We start from the raw sequence: 15865 nt of genomic DNA on the forward strand, positions 1-15865 counted from the left end.
GTCCCAAAAATGTTTTGTACACGTATCTTTAGTTATTCAGTTAATGTATTTCCACCGTATTTCAGCATTTCGTTTGGAATCTTGTCCGGTCCTGGAGATTTACGGGTATTCAGTTTTTTTAATGCTTTAGTAATTTCCTCCGTTGTAACGATTACATTTTCGGTTGTCATCTCTAGAATTTCTGGTAAGGTCTGGCCTTCGTCTATCAACAATTGAGTGAGATAGGAGGTCCAGGTATCGACATCTATTTTGTTGGTTTCTGTTAATTAATTAGCTTATTTCTTTTCTCTGCGTTCTAATAAATCTCCATATTTGCCTTTGCAGTTCGTAGTAGTCCGCTTCCATTCTTGACGAGAAAACCCGCCAGTATTCGTCTTTGGATTTCTTTACTAATGCTTTAGTCTCGTTTCTTATTCTTTTGTAGTTATTGTAGGCTTCTGGAGTTTATTGTGATCTGTACTTTAAGTGGGCTATTCGTTTTTCTTTGCATTTGTTTTGATTTCTTGTCGGAACCAGGGCGTTTGGTTGGGTTTTTTAAGGTTTATGTTTACTGTTCTGGTTCCCAACGCTTCACATGCTGCCGAGTTGAGATCATCTTCTAGTTTTTCCATGCTATTTCTATGTTATCTTCCTCCAAGATTTTATTTGCTTCTATATTGGAAGTTACTCTTTTCTTAAATAGATATATGGTTGATGGCCAACACTAACACATGCTTTCGATGTTTATTCTTTGTGTTTTCTCAACTGTTTGCGATCTTCTTGTTTTCTATCGGACTTCCATTCGTATTTCGCAGATAAGCAAACTATGGTCACTTCCCACATTCGCTGAATTCGAGGTTACCACACCTAATATTTGGGACGGATGTATGTTCTTATTTGTTGTTATGTAGTCTAGAATTGTCTGTAGAATTGTAAATGGAAGCGTAAATGAAAATAGAAATTTTTAACATGACAACTATTAATTAATGTTTAATCCCATCTAAAAAATGTATCAGTGTAAAACATTTCACAAGCTTATAGTTTTAGAAACGTTTTACGAATGTTACCATAAAAATAAATGCTAGAGAAAATAATATTTTATTTATTTTATTAATTATCAAAATGGTAACCAACAAACATTAATAGCGCAAAAAACAAAAAAGAGTTAGCAGAGCGTGGTTTCGATCCACGGACCTCTGGGTTATGGGCCCAGCACGCTTCCACTGCGCCACTCTGCTTATGCTACCGTTTTAAAAGAAGGTGATATTACAATTTAGCTCCATATTTTTCTTTCAATAAAAATGAAAAATATACAGTGAGGGACAAAATTAGGGAATAAATTCATTTTTTCGAGAGTAAGTGATTTTGGAGACAAATTTCAAAACAGATCAATTTTTAATTTTAAATTATAATAATATAATTACAACAATAATAATTATAACTACACTTGAAAGGAAAAAATCGACTCACTCGCTGAATTATAGGTATAGTATTTTTACTACAAAAGCGATATTACGTAGGTCAAAATTTTTGACGTAAGAGAACTGTCAAAACATTAGAATGTGACTTTTCATTATTGCCATGTTTATAATAAACATGGCAATAATGAAAAGTCACATTCTAATGTTTTGACAGTTCTATAAACATGGCAATAATGAAAAGTCACATTCTAATGTTTTGACAGTTTTCTTACGTCAAAAATTTTGACCTACGTAATATCGCTTTTGTAGTAAAAATACTATAGTAGCATAGCCACCTTTACTTAACAAGCCATGAAGTTGAAACTTGGCAACATCTATTGGTAGACCGATTAATTCTGACAGTTCTCATTTGTTTTTAAATAATTTTCACTGTATTTACAGAGAAACTGAAATATTTTACAATATTTCGTGCTCCAAATTATAAAGAACATTAAAAGATATGTTATTAAGATGATTTTAGTTCAATATAATATATTTTTATATAAACTTGCGGGCATATAGAAATCCGTCCACTTAAAAATTTTGTCAGTTATAATGTCTTATATTTCCTAAACCTGTTGGCAGATTTAAGTGATTTTTTTAATATGTTATAGCCTAATTCTTTAACAATACCGCTGTAATAATATTGTTGCTAACCAGTTAAATTTTTATGGTGTACAGGGCATTTATAAAATACTGAAATTAAAACCCAACTATAGCCTCCGGTTTTCTTAACATTCTGTTTTTTTGATTAATTCGCTTATGTTTAACAACTAGATTTGTTCTTTATCAATTCAGGGCGTTTCTAAATAAATGCGACAAACTTTAAGGGGAAATCAAACAAATGAAATAGAGAATGTGGAAAAATCCCCTTACGAATAACTGACACATCCACTATTTCGGGCTGGGAAAAATTTTCTGAATAGAATCAAAGATCCAAACACCAGTTCTTAGAAATGTGTTTCGCCCTCTTTGAACCAACTTTGTATCTTTTGATCACTGAGTGTGTTCAAAGATTGACTTCTTTTTTTTTAAGGGGAAAGGAACAAAATGCAAAATTTTGACGCCTGTATTTTAAATGTAATCATTTTTCGAATTCTGAGAAAACTATAATAAGTATTTTTGAAAAATTTAAACGAAGAATAAAAGATTACTTTATTACCGAGGGCTGAAAGTCCCTTAGAATGAATAAAAAGTTTTTTTTAATGACATATTTGAAACTAAAAATCACACTAAATTTTCTTAGTTTTTCACCCCTGTAACTTATTAAAATAAACAGAAATTTTCAGGGACTCTGGGCCCTCGGTTCTAACGTAATCTTTCACTCTGCGTTTAAATTTTTGAAAAATACTTATTAGTTTTCCTAGGATTCGAAAAAAATGAATCCCGTTTATATTCTTGCTATTGGTTTTTTTTTTGTATAATAAACGTTACTTACAAGGAATTACTTTTAATATTATTTTGTACAAACTTCTAATTAATAATATTTTCTTGTTCGACTCAAAAAATACTATAAATTTTACCAGAATTTGTACTTTAAAATCGTAGTTTCGAAAGCGGTAGTCCGAAAGTCAGACTACCGACGTCATCAATTGCGACGTTGCCTTTTTCAAATGTGTGGTGGATTTGACAAGTAATATGCAAAATATTTCGACAAATACTGACTTTTCGAAAAAGTACCAAGAGGCAAAGAAGTTTTTAAAGCATTGTGTTTAACTAATGGTACTACAATAATATAATCAAATTGAAACGTACACAAAAGTTTGGGAAGGGTTTAAAGGAACCAAACCCCCATAAAATTTTTATCGGGTGTCTAAATTTCACTATAATTTTTTCTTAAGATACTACTGCTGTAAGAATGCCACATGTTCATTTTCAATAAAAAATCTCCAATAGTTTTCGATATATTGGAAAAAATCGATTTTCATTTTGTAACTTCAAAGGGCTGTAACTTTTTTTATGTGCACATTTGTACTAAGGTAAGTTAGGTTCAATCGAACTATTTTTGATCCCAAAATATGTGATTAAATTTATGACCTGTATTTTTGTTACACCCTGTATTATTCCATAAAACGACACTCAAACTGCAAGACGCAAGAGTCTCGCAGGCTTGGTCTTGTTCTTGCTCAAGTCTTGCACGGTCAGTCTTCGTCTTGGTCTTGCTAAAATAAGGCGGTCTTGGTCTTGGTCTTGCTAAAACGCAAGAACAAGACCAAGACTGCAAGATCAAGACCGATTTTGGGCAACACTAATTGTTACCAATATAAGGAGCCGACAGCATGGTAGCTAAAGACCTTAGCTATGAAAGATTACTGCTTGAAGTCACTCATCGCGGGTCAAATTCCTTGTAGCGCGTTCCATTTCCACCAAACAACAAAAAATATAGGTACGGACTTAATTCAAAGTTTAAATAATAAATCTACTAATTTTCACAACAAACTAGACACTTTTTGACTGTTAACAATTTGACATCAATTAAATTGTTAATTTCTCATAGCCTAGGTTAGGCTTGTTTAGTAAACTAAGCAGAAAATAAGGCTTTATTGACGAAAACCATCGCTAATTGTTAACGTACCTAACTTTTCTATTAAACACACAGTATTATTCTTACACCCGGTATAAAATGACATTTACTTGCCTAGCAACATTATTATTACAGCGATATTGGTAAAGAATATGGCTATAATATACTAAAAAAATCACTCAAATCCGACAACAGGTTTAGCAAACTCGAGACATCTAACGTGTATGTGTATTATTGTGTATCAATTTATCAATCAAAGATAGAATAAAAATTTTATTTTTTTTATATAACGCGGGCACATAAATTTGATACACCCTATATATTGATTTGTAAATATTTATTAGAAGTTAGCTTTCACGTAGTAGGTTTCTCCTTAATGAGTTTTTCCTTGAAGACTTAAAGACATTTGTAAATAAAAGTGAAGTGAAAGTTTATTTAGGATTATTATTTTAAACCGATTGTTTATTACGGGAAAGGTAGAAGCCATAGGTAATTAGTTCTTAGAAAATTAAGGTAAAGAAAGTTTGGAATTTTAATATCTTTTTGTTTAACCCCGAATAAATTTTCTAGAATTTCCTGAAAGTAATTATTATGATGGTAGGAATATTTTTGAAAGTATGAGTGGCTTTTTCGAATGAAAAAAAGAATGGGGAAGAAGAAAGGTCTCTGATTGGTTTGGCAATTTGGAATCGGAAGGAGAGAAGGTTGAATTTTCAGATAGTTTTGGAATGAGGGATTATTGTGTTACCGGGGGTCTAGGACGTTTCATCGCCGCCGTTTCGATGCCGCCAGTTCGATGCCGATGCCGGCCGATTCATCGCCAGTCAATTAATTGCCATCTGATATATTTCCGAATTTTCGACAGTTACAATTATTAGTTATTTTCAGTATTAATTAGGAATTCTAGGAAATGCGAGATATGACGGAGATGAAATGGACTGGCGATGAACCGGCGGCATCGAAACGGCCGGCGATGAACCGGCGGCATCGAAACGGCCGGCGATGAACCGGCGGCATCGAAACGTCCCATTCCGGTTACCGGCATTCGAGAAGAGCAGTCAAAAGTTTTCGTGAGTAGTTCAGAAGCAAGTACTAGTGGTTGTTTTGATAGTGAGAGTAGCTGAAAAGTGGAACGAGAGACAAATCAAATCGAGAAGAAATACCTCTTTGATTCTGTAAAGTCCAAGAGAGTAAGTTACAAGAATTATCGTTATTAAAATTATTTGTGGCACCAAGTAAAAAAGATACTTGGGTCTCAGGAGATTATTGTTGAGAGAAAGAGAGGAGAGAGTTTTGGAGTTTATTAAACGAGTACTGGCAAAAAGAGGCCTGGCTTGTGCTTTGGAGAAATAGTTGCTGGTATCGTGCTGGATTGTTTGCTGAGAACGGAGAGGGCTTTGATTGGTAGCCTAACATAATCAACAAGGAGGAGCTGTTTGTGTCAAGAGGAGACATCATTGTGTGTGAATCAAAAAGGTCGTCAATAACCTATGTGATAGATTTTCTTTATAATCAGAAGTTAAAATTTTTTACGTAAAAGCATATGCATTTAAGATTCCAACATTTCAAAAATTTAATAGGAAGTATAAGTAATTTGCGAATACCAAATTTGTTTGTTTAGCTTGTTTTTTGTTAAGGATATCAAGAACAAAGTGATAAATATTTGTTTGAATTAGATTAATTTATATGGTAAAAGTTTCTTTTGGACAGTTATGCCCACAGGATTTAATTGATAAATTTATAGAGCATTGCTTTTGATAATAAAGGTATTTGTATGTGTTTATTTATGATTTTTCTATTTATTTCCTTTTCCTATTTTATCCCTATAAGGATCAACTAAGAGATACTGAAGCCACGAGAAAGGATAAGTATAACCTAAGAGAATTTAATTAAATTTTTTTTGACAAAAGGCACCCTGAGATTTTTTCTTAATATTTTTATGTATGATTTGCGTTAATTAAATAATTGATCAAATAAATAATAATTAATATAAAAGTAATAGAAAGCAGATCATAACAGTATATACCAACTACTCGACTGCTTGCCGAACTCCGCTATCGCGTCGTTCGGGTCAACGGCAGTCTCGTGCGGGAAAGTATCACTTTCCGCGCTAGTTAGGAAAATAACTATTTCCACCTATCTCTATCCAACGCATACATTTCCTGACCTCATTGTAGGGAGCGTCTTACTTTTCCTCCCCAGGGAAAAAAAGTACTTTTACTCCCTAGGGAGTGCGGTAAAATTTTTACCGCAGATTTTTGCAGATTGGTAAAAAATAGTAAATTGTTATTTTGATTTAACAATGTTTACATTAATATTTTGACCTATATTTGACAGTTGACAATTATACTGTACCTACTTGTTAGTTTTAGTTCTCTAATAAATTTTGTTAGTTACATAAATAAATGCAGAACGTATAGCAAGGCTCAAGTGGCAATGGGTCGGACATGTTGCCCGAGATAATCCCGAAAAATGGACACAGAGACTAACAAACTGGAGACCAAGAGAGAACAGGCGAGGAGTAGGCAGACCGCAGAAGAGGTGGGCAGATGATATCAAAAAAGTCGCGGGCAAGCAGTGGATGAGAATTGCCAAGAGTAGAAATCGATGGAAGCAAATGGAAGAGGCCTATGTCCAGCAGTGGACGAACACAGGCTGAAGAAGAAAAAGAAGACATAAATAAATGATTTAAAAATGAAAAAAAGACTGTTAATTGAGGAAGGTGGAAAAACCATATGTATAACATGGGAGTAAAGTGCCTTTTCCTCTCTTGAATGATTACTAAGTAAACTTCGTTCTCGGGAGGAAAAGTAGCACTTTGCTCCCTTTTTATACAAATAGCTAATTTCAAGTGTGTATTGAAGAAATAATTTATGAAGTTAGTTTGAAGTTGATTTAATTTATTTGCTTGTCGATATGGTTCGCGGAAAGTGTTTATCTAATGAATTTTGAAATTTCATTGTTGTGTTCCACAACAAAGGACTGTCTGGACTTAAAATTGGTCAAAATTTAGATATTCCTCAATAAACTCTGATAACTATAATTTTATTATATAATAAATGGCAAATATTAAAAAAAGTTAAAACTGATTGTATTTCAAAAATTACCGAAACAGATGAACGTGCTATTCGGATACTTTCTGCAGCTTTATTCGTCGACAAGGGTTGCCGAGTTTCGTCTCGAAAATTGGCTGTAAAGTGGGTCCATGCTATCTCAATACATTATCTCAATCTGCATTATGCACATCGCTGATATCTCCGATATCCTGGAGTTGTATGTCCTCTCAAGAAGTTGGGTATTTCCTTTTAGTCAATGGCACTGTCAATGCTAGGAAGTACAAAAGTATTTTACAAGAAGAATTATTGTCTTTTATCAATGAAATCAGGAGCGTCATTTGAAATTTTGATTGGGGGGGGGGGCCAAGCATTATATATATACAATATATTATATATGATGTAATGATGAAAATTGATGTATTTTTTGTAAATTTCAGTAATTTTCAGGGCCAGGGGGGGGGCAAATGCCTCCCCTGCCCCTATCAAACACAGAAAATGAATATTCCTGTTTTAAAATGGACGGGTTTCTGCAGAAAAGAACCAAACCACAAATATGTATTTTTCCTATTAACAGTCTCATAGGTTGTAAAACACCCCCTAGATACTTGTGCAGAAAAGAACCAAGCCATATATGATATATACCGTCCTCTATGAGCGAAAGAACCAACCAACATTATCGTTGCAGCATGACAGCGTTCTGCAGAAAAGATCCATGTGGGTTGGTTCCTTTATGCAAATTCACTTAAGTTATTTTGCAGAAGGGAACCAAGCCACAAAATTGGATTTTTTTTAAACAACTATTTTCTTGAATTCACGGGACTTCCAGATTTTGAAATCGAACAAATTATTAAATTCCAGTAATTTCATATTAACATTTTTTTATATTATACGCCTGATTATGTAACTCAATAATGGAAAATAAATGTTTGGAGACTTTGTGGATTTTTTGTTTAAAACAACTGTTTTCTTAAATCAAACAGTATGTGTGAAATCAAATCTAATGCATATATTGACGATTTTAATGTTAAGCCATGATTCTTTTTAATAGAGAATTTTAAATTTAATCGTAAAGTTTTTGGCTAATATCTTAGTTTTAACAAAGTGTGATTTGGATCCTTTCTGCAGAATCCCGTCCAAATGGCCTTCAAGTACCCTGATATATCCCTATCGCGTCTATTAGACATCATATGAAAAATACACTTCTAATATAGGATAGCAAATGAAGCATTTTGCCTCGCAATTTTTTCGTCCAGCATAATTTACTTGAAATTTTCACAGAAGGTAGGGAATAGTCCAAGGATCATTTTTTATATCATGCCGCTGTACGCTAAAACCTTGGGGGTGGTTGCCACCCCATCTGGGGTGGAAATTTTAATTCTAAGAAAAAAATGTTTTTTACATTTTCTTCATAAAACTAATATTTTTCGAGTTAATCGCGGTTGAAAGTAACAGTTTTTCGACAAAAAAAATACACCTTTTTTGAGTGTTTTTTGAGAATAACTCGAAAAATATGAATTTAATAAATAAAACTGTAGATATAAAAATTGTATCTTTTAGTAACACAAACCAAATTCTTTTTCTATAGTATTTTTACGACTAATACAATCCGAGATACGGCATGTTAAAAGTTAGCTTTTTTCGTCAAATGCATAACTTGAAATATTCAAAGCCAAAATAACGGGAAAACTTTACATTTTTCGAGAAAAACTTAAATTATCTTTTTTCAAGCACACAATTAGGCCTTTCAAAAAATAATAATAAAAAGTTTCTAGCGTAAAAATTGAGCGACCAATGATCAAAAAAAAACATCGGTACCTGCTTTTCTCCACGAAAAAATCAGTGAAACAACCCCATAACTACCCTTCTAATTAAAAATTGGTCTTTACCTTTCTGTAGTTATATTTGTATTTTTATTATAAATACATCCAAGAAGTTTGACCTAATTAAAAGGCCTACTTTTACAAACATACATTGGAGTTTAAAGAAAAATAATTTTTTTTCAAATTCGTATTTTTCATCTTTTTCTTCAAAATATCTCCGAAAATACCGGAGATACGAAAAAAATTATGGATTACTAAATTGTACCTTTTAAAAAAATAAAACTTTCTTGTGCATAGATTTTCATTACAGTGAATAGTTAGCAAGATATAGCTGTTTAAAACCACTATTTACGAGCAAACACCCCCTTATTCGAGCCTTTTAAACCCACTCCAATTAAAAACAGACGTTAAAAACAGAATTTAATTATTTACAGTCTTATAGATCTTCAAAAATTCTACAAAATTATTTTTAAAAAATCTTTTTATCGCCAAGAATGAAGGAGTTCGTTTTTAAAAACTAATTTTTGTTTTCGACAAATTTGAATAGTCCGCTATATAGCATTTTTAATCCACAGAACCGGTTCGTATACTGGAAGATGACTAAAAAACTATTTATATTTGTATTTGTACATATTTGTAAATTCGGATTTTTGTGTAAATAAATGTTTTTGTAATTCTTTAGTTCTACTTTTTTTTCTTTATAAATCTATTAAATTATATATTTATAAAAATTGCAATGTTATTAATGGTAGGAGAGCCCAAGCGGGGATTTTTGCAGTAACTCGAGCGCGTCAGATTTTCATATGGGGAGAAACCTGGTACCCTGTAAATGTACCTCTACCATATATTGGCTCTAAACACAGGGGCGTTCGTTAAGGGGGGGGCCGAAAAAAAAATATATCCTTAGAAAAACTCGAAATCGTCAGATTAAGATAAGATAAGTGTTAAGTACATGCAAAACAGTGTATATTTAAAAAATCTGACGATTTTGGCGGGGCGTAAGGAAATGGGTGAGTCACAAAATTTCACAAGAAAAAAGCGAATATTTCGCGAAATGAACGATAGATCTAAAAGCTAAAAAATACGTGCTCAATATTTGTCAAAAATCTATCGAGTGATAGACGAAGAAAGAAGACTCCCCACGGAGATGTGTGGGGTAAATTTAAAATTTTAAATACGAATCCCGCGATATTTCGCGAAATGAACATCAGATCGAAAAACTAAAAAATACACTTATTCAATATGTTTGAAAAATCTATCGAATGGCACCCAACACGACCCCCACGGAGGTGAGGTGGGGGGTTACTTTAAAATTTTAAATAAGAGCCCCCATTTTTATTACAGATTCGGATTCCTTACGTAAAAATAAGTAACTTTTATTTGAAACATTTTTGCGAATTATGGACAACATTGGCGCTATAATCGGAAAAAACGATTGTTGGAAATGGAAAATTAAGTTAAAAATGGAATGTCCCCACTAAAATGGAAAACTTTACTTAACTTTTTTTGGTTTTAACATATTAAAATATCTAAATTCAGTGCGGAAAAGTAATGCGGAAAAGGAATGCGGAAAAGTAAAACTTTGCAAACTAAAACGCGTGCGGAAAAGTAGACTTTTTTGCACGCTCGTAGAAAAAAGTTGTTTTTGTGTTCCGTTTGGACCCTAAAGGCAATTCTAAATTCAAATTATTGCAGCTAGCTCAAAACGCGTCGTGACGTCATAAGGTTGTGCGTTTACATTCTGCACCAACAAAGTAAACAAAAGTGTATATAATCTTAAATTGGACATTATAAACGTCAGTAGAAAATACGTTTGATCGTTTGAACTATTTTTAAATATATAGAAAACTTATACTTTTACAAAATGGCACTAAACAACACTTATAGTGTGTTCTTTTATTTTCCATAGTAAACCTTCTTTCATTTCTTTTAAAAACGGTATCAAACTCCAATATCAACAAACTGGTATATATTATTACAATGACATACGATAAATGTCATTAGAATATAAATATTTTCCCTTATTGCGCGACGATGATCTGGCCAAATACCCAAGTAGGTGGAGGCCAATAAACTAAAGAAGAAAAGAATAATATACCTAAATATATAACCGTAAATATAAATATAACCATAAAGTTACACTATGTGACGTCACGGGTCGTTTGAACTATTTTAAAACACATAAGACTTTAAATTTGTACTTTTAAGTTATTATGAGTTTTTGGAGCGTGAAATTTTGTAAATCTCGTTTTTAAACAAAACTAAACAATATTATGTAATAAAAAATGTGCAAGTTCCCTATTGCACCTGTTATAAAAAGCGTTAATTAATAGCTACAGTTCAGGGAATTTAGAATAACGTTCAATCAGATTAATGCTAATATAAACATTAGTAGGTATAGTCCGTCCGCTATAACTTTTCCCATGCGGTACGATTCATTTTCAATCAAATTAAGTCAAAACATAAATTGAAACGAACGTCGATGTGTATATACATTTTGTATACTGTATACTATATACTACACACATCGGCGTACGTTTCACTTTCTGTTTTGACTTAATTTGATTGAAAATTAATCGTACCGCATGGGAAAAGCTATAGCAGACGGACTTTAGGTACTATGCCAAAGAGAATTGATAAAGTTTTGACTCATAAGGGTGACTTCACACAGTGATAACGCTGACTTAATATTTGGTCCAATTAATTTGTGCCAGACATTACTTTTTCTTTTTTTTATTTTATATTGTTGATTATTTGTCAAAAACCACATAGTATAAAATAAGATCGTATCCGTTTAATTTATAATAGTTAAATAAATGCTAGTTCAGAAAAATAAAATTGTGTTGCATATTGTTGGTCTGCATTAACCTGTCAACTCAGTCGCAGCCTAAGTTGACAGCCTAACGCAGACCAATACGTATATGTGACCTATTTTTTGAGAAGAGACTATTATATTCCTGGAAAGTTGTCCGCTTTCATCGGCATTAATTAAGGAAAATTCCAACCACTCTTTGGATGTGGGGCTATTTAGCAAGTTCACTGAAGATGGACTGACAGGTCCGAAAATTTTCGTTCTGAAAATTTATCTAATACCTCTAGATTTTTAAATTTTAATTCCTAACTTAAATTATACCAACTACAGCAGGAATTTTTATTTCGACGTTAAAGTTTTCAACGAAAACTTTTCGTTTGTAAATTCGCAAAGTGTGTGTGTTATTGCGTTGCCATTCCTGCAATATTTAGAGCAGATTTGTCGACGGAGTCTTATGTAGTTTTGTCTTCTGAATCCAAATCTGAAAACGGCATTTCGATATCTCTAACCGTCTTCGAGATAATCGACCTCAAATTCTAAAATGTGACGTCACAATCCTTTTATATTCTGCCGACACACTAAACGTCATCTGAAATCGTTGCTAGTAAGTAGGCTAGTTTTTTACTCTGAATTTGTTAAGCAAAGCATAGGTTATATACAAGGTTTGTTCCAACTCGATACAAAACCATTCTTGAGCGATTACGAGAATGCGCAATAACAAAAAATGTGTTACTGCGCATAATTATTCGTTATTGCGCATGCTCGTAACGATTCAAGAACGGTTTTGTATCGAGTTGGAACAAACCTACATTATTTGAGTTTGACACTTCGTGAATGTCAAACTAATTTTTAAATAAAGTATTAATAAAATATAAATGACATTTGATAGTGAATTTAATTATTATATAAAATAAATACGATGTTCAAAAATATAATTTTAGTATATTTTAAAAGCAATACTTTATTAACAATTTTAAAAAGGTTTATACGAGTATAAGGCTTCCCCTTTAATGGGAGTACCTAATGATAAATGGACTGTTCCATTTGTTATGAAATGAAAATTGTTATTATAGTCGGTTCGCTAAACTTGGACACAACTAGCTAGTGATTTTAGTAGGTATGTTTTTTTGTTTACTAATTATTTAGTAATTATTAACTATTTAGTATTTTTTTTACAAATTGGTAAAATTACTGACTAAAATCACTAGCCAGTTGTGTCTGAGTTTAGCGAACCGACTATATGAAATGTTGTTTGGAATAAAAAATTATGGTCTGATAGGTATGTGCAATTACATCCTTCTAATGGAAAAAAATATTTGAAGATTTTTCTCAAATTATGGATACCAACAACATTTTGATTTATAACTCTTTTATTTTTAATTTGACGAAGAAAAGTTATTCTTCATAAAAAGCTCTTCATGGTCTAAGATTTATGATGCAACCATCATATATCAAATTTTATTAATTTTATACGAGGTGTATAAAAAATATGAATTCGATCAAGAGCAAAGTACCTTTATCTACTCTATCTCATATTATGTATAAGTTTTTAGTTTGTGAAAACTGTCATTATAGATAGCAGTGCATGAAGAATTTAAAGTGTGCGTGAAGTAACAATGTATTTTAAATGGGATTTACTTTTTCGCACTGTTTTTGGGCACACTTTCGTATAATCATATATCCTTAACTTTCGCGTTGTCATGGTGATGACATGTGAGCAATAAATCACAACAAAAGTTTTGACAGTTTTGTGGTTTGAAAGAAGTTAGAATTTTTAAATATCAAAGTTCTAAAAATTGTAGAATAGAAATGAATTCCAGTGACGAAGAGTTACAGTTTTTATTTGTTTGTCGTAGATAAAATCTTGTATGAAACTGTGCGTGAAGTACTTTTTGAGAACTTACGCGATGTATAGCACTCGTTCCGCTGTCGCTCGTGCTCTAAACATCGCGTGCGTTCGCAAAAAGCATACTTCACGAACTGTTTCATAAATAACTATTATAGTTCACAACATTTAAATTAGAATGATATAATTGCACATTAAAACATAATTTTTAATTCTAAACAATTTTTCATAATAGCAATTTTCCATATTATTATTATGAAATAAAATACGTAAATAAACAAAGTTTTCGTAATGCTAATGCTCGCATTTTCAGCTTGTTTAATTATTTCATTCTATGACTCCCCGCCGCGTTGGTAGTCATCCACCCTGTATATCTATAATGTCAACTTATCTACTTAATCCTATTAAGGCTAAGTATCTACGACCACCCCTTAGCATCTAACGGCAAAACTTCAAACATCAGCATTTCTTGCAGAGCCACATCGTTAGTTGAATCTTATCCGTACCCAGTTAAAATATTTATCAGTTTCGCGCTCGGGCTTCGAATAAATTACAAAGGGATTATTGGATTACGGGGGGCTTAACGGCCACCAAATCGCCATTTGCTAAATATATGTTGTGTGTGTCTAAGCTGTATACGGTCCAATTTTGAGTTTCTGTCTTCGGAGTGCTTTAAGGGATTTATTATCGGTTATGACGGTTTAGAGCGAGATAGCGAGGAATTCAATTTGGGAAAAGTAGGAAATAAACGCTTATTTAAGGACTTTTTGGACCTTTAATCTACTGAGTGAAATCGCATAATTATGGGTGTCCAGAAAAGATTGGTCATAAATTATACCACAGATTCTGGGGTCAAAAATAGGTTGATTTAATCTCACTTACCTATATACAATACTGCACACAAAAAAAGTTACAGCCCTTTGAAGTTACAAAATGAAAATCGATTTTTTTTCATATATCGAAAACTCTCAGAGATTTTTTATTGAAAATAGACATGTGCCATTTATATGGCAGCAACATCTTAAAAAAAATTAAAGTGAAATTTGTACACCCCATAAAAATTTTATGGGGGTTTCGTTCCCTTAAACCCCCCAAACTTTTGTGTGCGTTCCAATTAAATTATTATTGTGGCACCATTAGTTAAACAAAATGTTTTTAAAACTTTTTTTCCTCTTAGTACTTTTTCGATAAGCCAGTGTTTATCGAGATATTTTGAATAATTATCGGATCCACCACATATTTTGTATATGGTTAAGTACCTACGATTATAGAGACCTGTTAATAATCTGAAAATTTATTTATAATTTACATTTTTAGGTATACAGTAGAACCCGGATTATCCGTGCTCCTCGGGACCGAAGGGTGGCACGGATAAGTGAAAAGCACGGATAATTTGAACATGTATTTATTATGTATAATACATATGTACATATGTAGTATGTATACACATACATATCGCACACCTATTTCAATTGTGCCACAACTGCAAAAAATTCGAATTTTGGGTTAAGGCTGTAAAATATTGCCTATACAGGGTGTTTCAATAATAATTGTCCATATAGTAACTGGAGAAACCTTAGCACAAAATACGAAGATTTAACCTAAAACACTTAAATAAAATGTGGTTCCTTACCGAGTTACAGGGTGTTTTATCCAAAAATTTAAAAATTATTTTTGTTCAGAATTTTAAAACTGTTTGACGTATCCTTTTTATACTTGGCAGGAAGTATAGGTACGGTATAAACTACTAAATTATGTTAAACAAACGTTTCTGGCTATTACCAGAGGCGTACGACGGGGGAAAGTGAATGGTTGACCCTTTCCAAATTCTACGCCACTGGTGGAATTGCTATTTTAGTTCAAATTTTGGATTATCCAATACATTCTATGAAAATAATATACCCTTCATTCGTAACGATTAAGTCATTAACTTTCGAGATATTTGAAGTTAAAAATGAAACGACACGGTTATTTTGATGAATTATTGTGTCGCTTCATTTTTAATTTCAAATATCTCGAAAACTAATCATTTTATCGTTACGAATGAACAGTATATTATTTACATAAAAAGTATTGGAAAATCAAAAAATACACTAAAATAGAAATTTCGTCAGTGGCGTAGAATTTGGGAAGGGTCAACCAGCCACTATCTCTGTCGTACGCCTGTGGTAGTAGCTAGAAACGTTTGTTTATCTTAATTTAGTAGGGTGTACAGTACCTACACTTTGTACCAAGTATGATAAGGATACGCTAAATAGTTTTAAAGTACTGGGTACAAATAATTTTTAAATTTAAATCATATGAATGATATCGTAAATTAATCAAAATAACTGTGCCCTTTTATATTTAACTTCAAATATATCGAAAA

At 32.3% G+C, this 15865-nt stretch overlaps 1 non-coding gene across 1 annotated transcript; it reads right to left on the bottom strand.

The window, feature by feature from the left end:
- Positions 1 to 1145: 1145 nt before the first annotated feature.
- Trnam-cau (transfer RNA methionine (anticodon CAU)) lies at positions 1146 to 1217 on the bottom strand. The gene has a single exon. It is a non-coding gene; the product is annotated as a tRNA-Met (tRNA).
- Positions 1218 to 15865: the final 14648 nt, after the last annotated feature.

This window comes from Diabrotica virgifera, chromosome 5, assembly GCF_917563875.1.
Source record: "Diabrotica virgifera virgifera chromosome 5, PGI_DIABVI_V3a".
Classification (NCBI taxonomy): domain Eukaryota; kingdom Metazoa; phylum Arthropoda; class Insecta; order Coleoptera; family Chrysomelidae; genus Diabrotica; species Diabrotica virgifera.